The sequence below is a fragment of the Triticum dicoccoides genome, chromosome 3A, assembly GCF_002162155.2.
Source record: "Triticum dicoccoides isolate Atlit2015 ecotype Zavitan chromosome 3A, WEW_v2.0, whole genome shotgun sequence".
NCBI lineage: Eukaryota > Viridiplantae > Streptophyta > Magnoliopsida > Poales > Poaceae > Triticum > Triticum dicoccoides.
Genome location: NC_041384.1, coordinates 760,115,010 through 760,121,392, shown reverse-complemented (window position 1 = coordinate 760,121,392; position 6,383 = coordinate 760,115,010).

The window sequence follows — 6,383 nt, the reverse complement described above, 5'->3', positions numbered from 1 at the left end:
CAGATATCGCCTACTCTCCTCTATACTGCTTGCATTAGAGTAGTGTAGCATGTTACTGTTTTCAGTTAATCCTATACTGCTGCATAGCCTGTCCTTGCTACTACTGTTGTTAACTTTACCTGCTATCCAACTGCTTAGTATAGGATGCTAGAGTGCCATCAGTGGCCCTACACTCTTGTCCGTCTGCCATGCTATACTACTGGGCTGTGATCACTTCGGGAGGTGATCACGGGTATATACTATATACTTTACACTATTACATTACCTGTGGTACTGTTCGGAGATGGGGGCTGAAAGGACAGGTGGCTCCATCCCAGTAGAGGTGGGCCTGGGTTCCCGACGGCCCCCAACTGTTACTTTGTGGCGGAGCGACAGGGCAGGTTGAGACCGCCTAGGAGAGAGGTGGGCCTGGCCCTGTTCGGCGTTCGCGGATACTTAACACGCTTAACGAGATCTTGGTATTTGATCTGAGTTGGCTGCGAGCCTATACGCACTAACCATCTACATGGGAGTAGTTATGGGTATCCCGGCGTCGTGGTATCAGCCGAAGCACTTCGTGACGCCAGCGACTGAGCGGCGCGCGCCGGATTGGACTGGAACGCCACTAGGCTAGGTCTGCTTCCGGCCGCGTACGCAACGTGCAGGTGTGCTCAGGGCGATGGGCCCAGACCCCTGCGCGCTTAGGTTTAGACCGGCGTGCTGGCCTCTCTGTTGAGCCTAGGTGGGGCTGCGACGTGTTGATCTTCCGCGGCCGGGCATGACCCAGGAAAGTGTGTCCGGCCAAATGGGATCAAGCGTGTTGGGTAAGTTGGTGCACCCCTGCAGGGAAGTTAATCTATTCGAATAGCCGTGATCTTCGGTAACAGAACGACTTGGAGTTGTACCTTGACCTTATGACAACTAGAACCGGATACTTAATAAAACACACCCTTCCAAGTTCCACAGACAACCCGGTGATCGCTTTTCCACAGGGCGACGAGGAGAGGATCGCCGGGTAGGATTATGCTATGCGATGCTCTTGAAGATGCTACTTGGAGATGCTACTTGGAGGACTTCAATCTACTCTCTCCTACATGCTGCAAGACGGAGGCTGCCAGAAGCGTAGTCTTCGATAGGACTAGCTATCCCCCTCTTATTCTGGCATTCTGCAGTTCAGTCCACTGATATGGCCTCCTTACACATATACCCATGCATATGTAGTGTAGTTCCTTGCTTGCGAGTACTTTGGATGAGTACTCACGGTTGCTTTCTTCCCCCCTTTCCCCCTTTCCTTTCTTTCTGGTTGTCGCAACCAGATGCTGGAGTCCAGGAGTCAGACGCCACCTTCGACGACGACTCCTACTATGCTGGAGGTGCCTACTACTACGTGCAGCCCGCTGGCGACGACCAGGAGTAGTTAGGAGGATCCCAGGCAGGAGGCCTGCGCCTCTTTCGATCTGTATCCCAGTTTGTGCTAGCCATCTTATGGCAACTTGTTTAACTTATGTCTGTACTCAGATATTGTTGCTTCCGCTGACTCGTCTATGATCGAGCACTTGTATTCGAGCCCTCGAGGCCCCTGGCTTGTATTATGATGCTTGTATGACTTCTTTATGTTTTAGAGTTGTGTTGTGATATCTTCCCGTGAGTCCCTGATCTTGATCATACACATTTGCGTGCATGATTAGTGTACGATTGAATCGGGGGCGTCACAAGTTGGTATCAGAGCCGACTGCCTGTAGGAATCCCCCTTCCCAACTCCTTGGCCGAAGTCGAGTCTAGACATTACAAAACTTTTACTAACATGGCTGTGTGCCTTACGGGCCCACGTCACCATTGGGTGGTACTAGGATCTTTTACTCCTCGACCTTTACTCTAGGATTCTGAACTCTCTTCTATTCGGGTTAAACGATTTTGCTAAAAATCTAACATTAGGATCTCGTTGTCACTTTCACCCCGGAGAGCCCCTAATTATTGATGATCGTCTGCTGCACCAGAAGACCCCGAAGATACTCTCCGCTGTTAACCCGAGAACTTGTGTTCATCGCGTTTGCAATTCCCCTTCCACCGTCAACCCTTATGGATAACTACTTGAAGTTATTCTTACATTCATCCCCAGTTGGTCTTGTTATTACAAGATACCCCGAAACACTCGTCGTTGTTTCGATAATCCTTTGAGCTTACTGCCTCGCTGTTCATTGACACCTGAATACCCCTCCGGTTAATTCTCGCACTTGTTGAGTATCCGCTCGTCCCCCCAGTTGTTCATGTGTTACACAAAAGTCTTCGAAATACCATTCGATATTCCGAAAATCCTCAGCAACCTATTGCTCTGGAATTTCTTGTTTGCTTTCATTATGATTAATCCCATAAGTATAGTAATCATATTGGCATCCTTCGTCACCATTATTTTTGAGTCCGTTGATTCAATATGTTGTGAATGTTCACAATCATCAGTCGAGTCCTAGGATTATCTTTCCGGCTCAGACGTCATTTTGAACATGAGCTGGTTCTCGACCAAACTATCTGCCGTCGATTGTTGCTCTGGTATATTCAATTGATCCATCCTTGATCAGAACGTCTGCTTCTGATCCCTTGTTTTGGAAATCATAATTCCTTTGCATTTAAGCTTTGAATTATTCAGATGATTCCATAACCTGTTGCATTCGCATTCTTTCTTCCTCTGATTGGGTATCAATACTCATCTCAGCTCCACTGTGGATCGCCTTATCCACTGTTGGATTATTATATCCGATAGTGTCCTTCATAATTAATCACCTTGTGAGTCCTTCTCTGATACATAATGCCTTTGTTAAATTGTATCCTTTCCTTTTGTCATCCATGCTCTGCTTTCGAGCTAGTGATACTTACTCTTGAAGCTTATGGTATATGTTCGCAAGAAGCCCCGATGGGATTGAACCAACGCCTTCCCTCATCGGTGTGAACCCGAAAGATTTCACGAGTCATACTTATCTGGTATTGCACCAGGTAAAACCTTCAACAACTAATGTCATCTTCGAAATACGAGAGGTGAATGGAAGATTATGCATTGAGGAAGTGGGAGTCGACCTTGAACTTTGTGTTCATGCCCATGGACGCGATGTATATCCTATCATGGAAGCTTCTTGTAATAATAACTATTTCCTTGATAACTAACATATGGTATCTGTGAATTGATCCCTTGCAACCGTGGTTCCGACCATGATTGTTCTTCTTTGATTCCATTTCTCGGACAAGTTAAAACAATTGTCTTCTATGGATCAATACACCAGTCCAACCTTTACTTTGATCTTGTGTCGAGTATTACCCCCCTGGTATCTCGAGATTATCATGGAACTGCATAAATTCTTATGAGTTCTTCATCAAGTGCTACCTTCCCACTGATTCCAATTTTTCACGGGCTCTGAGTTATTAAACACTCAAAGACACCGATAACTGAACCAAGTCCACACTACGGTTCAACAACTCTTCAGTGATCTTCGTTAAGTACGAGTTTGTACCCGATCATGTCATTCCTAGCCTGCTCTGCTATATCTATTCGTGTTGATTTTAACTGTGCTACCTGGTCCTTCTTCTTGGAGCACAATTTTTGACGATGAGCTAAGCTTACGTCAATTTTCCTCATCATGTCATTTTGCCTTGAACAACAAACTTGGTTTGGAGTTTATGACGTACCCGTGACTCCAATAACCTTTCGCTTCATCATTCCTTTGACTTGAGGTCATCGCCGATCGATTACACCTTCATGAAATCTCTAGACAAAGGTGTCGTGATCATCAACATTCTGGGGTCTTCCAAGATATCTATCGAATTCTTGATGAGAAACAGCATCCTTTGCCCTCGATGGTTTGGGTTATCATCCACAACATTATTGCATTCCCTCCAACACAAAATTTGTTCCTGTTTTGTGTTGATCCTTGAGTTCCTTTCTATCCTACTTATGTTATGACTCTACCGTGGAGTATTACCATCTTTGATGTCAAGAATGTTGTGAGGATTGCTCCACCTCTTCAGAATTCTTGCTATAATGATACTTCTCACCATCATCATTCTTTCTTGGTCCTCGTGTTGATTTCAACCGGGGTACCCACAAGTGAATGGTGTTGTTTGGATTCTGCCCTCCTAGCAACCCTCTTAATGGTCGACCGTTCATTCTTAGACTATTAATTATTGAATCACCATTCCGACATTGGTCGTGCAACCCAACCCATATTTTGGGCGCACCTTTCAATCAATGTTTAATTGTGTTTGTCTCCCTCGAGCTTACTTCCTTATATCATTTGATATGACAAATGTTATCTCCTTATCCACATAATTGTGGAGATCCATCTTTTGGATACCTCGATGAGTTACGCTGGGTCCATCAGTCCCCTCCTCATCCTCTTCTTGATTTAATGATGAACTCTTGTTTCGGAACTCGCTTCCATAGTTCAATTCCCGAGAATCTTATACTATCATCTCGACAATTTGTGTTGCACCTTTCTTCTCAGGCATCCCGAGTCTGAGTTATCTTAACACCAATCAGATCTGAATCTCGGCTAGATATGACGGTTGGAACATATTTCCATGAGATATAACATTGGCCTTTATATGACCCGGTAAGGTGATGCCATGCCCAGCACCCCTGGCCGGAGCCCTATTGTTATAGTTCCCATTTTAGCAAGGGTAGCCATTCTTCCATTAGGAAATAGTAAGGCTTATTCTATAAGCTGTTCCTGATGGATGCTTGTGTATCCAAAGTTCGACCTTTGCTTGAAGGCCATGTCAATGCTATCTCGAAGCATGTCGTTGGTACTTCGATCTTCAAAATGCTAAATTTTCTTTATCAATTAACCAAACATCATTGTATGGGTAATGTCATGAAATTTCTCTCCCCTACCTAAAGAGTTTACTACATTATATCATGTCATGGATATCATGCTCTGCTCGTCCTTCTGAAGGATATATCTTTGAAATATGTGATTAAACACATTTTCCTTTCCATTGTTCTGTTTAATCTGATAATCATATTTTCATTCCATTTGTGGGGTTAATGTTTCTTGTGATCTATATGATCTAAGCAGTGATATTCTCCTGCTTATGTTAACACCTCGACGCACAACTCTGTCAGTAAGACCCTGTTACTATTGTTGAAAACATTTCGATAACCACCGATGGATAAGAACTTTGCCTATTGGTCCGCCTCATTCAACGAGCAGGAATTGGTTCTCTTCGTCCCTCGCCCTTGGTACCGATGTTGTTGCCGACAGAACTGACGGGCTATCCTCTGAAATGCCTTACTTACATGATCGTGCAAGACGTCATTGCCCTTCTTACTTTTAAAACCACATGGTGGGCCCATAACCCACAGTTCCACAGGATCGAAATCTGACTCTCCTGTACACCCCTTATTTCCAAAGTTATTCCTCCCGCGTGGACTCGTATGTAATTCGTGAGCCACCTTCCGATGAGATCATCAATTCTGCCATCGAACACAATAATTATTCCGTGGCTTTGAAACCACTTTCACCTTCTGACTAGGCATTGAACGATTGCCTGGCTGCCTGAAACTTCTTATTGTACCTTCCAACTTTACTCTCGATGTGTTTTATTTGTTCAACTCGAGAGGTACTCATATGCTCATTCATGGGTTAATCCCAGATCATTACCCTTATAACATACTATCGTTGCCGATATGCCTCGTTACCTATTCGTAAATACGATGAAGATCCCGAAGAAAGGATGCCGACTTCATCATGATGACCTGAAGCGGAGAAATGAAAACATCAATGTACTGGACCGGTCTCTTCGAGAAGAGCAAGCCAGAATGAGAAGACCCGCTAGATTCGTTACCAAAACTCCCCCCCCCCCTTTCACTACCTCTTAAATCTCGGGACGAGATTTCTTGTAGTGGAGGAGAATTGTGACGCCCGGGTAATCAAGCTACAGTAACCCTCTGGTAATGATGCCATGTCACCACGATTACCGTTGTTAATCTCGTGTTAGTTCGAAACCGTTTCAAATTCAAATTCAAAATCTAGTCAAACGGTAAAAGTTTTGAGAAAGTCAAATCTAAAATGTTCAAAGTGTAGCAAATAAATCATAGATGATTATGGTGGTGGATCCAAATTAACATACAATGTTTAAGTGCATTAGATAATAGGAACAGTCGCTGAAACAATAATTTAAACGTCTCTTAAACAATTAAATTATTAAAAACTACTTTTTATAACTACAAGAATAATTGTGGCAGTGGTATAAATACTATTAGTAATTTAGGTGCTAACTGTATGTTTTACAAAACTAAAACAACTAGGGTAATAAAATTAAAACAGAAAAAAAAGAAGCACCCCCCCCCCCCGCTGGGCCTACCGGCCCAGCTAGCCAGCCGGCCACTTCGCCTCTGGCCTACGAGGCCACCTCCC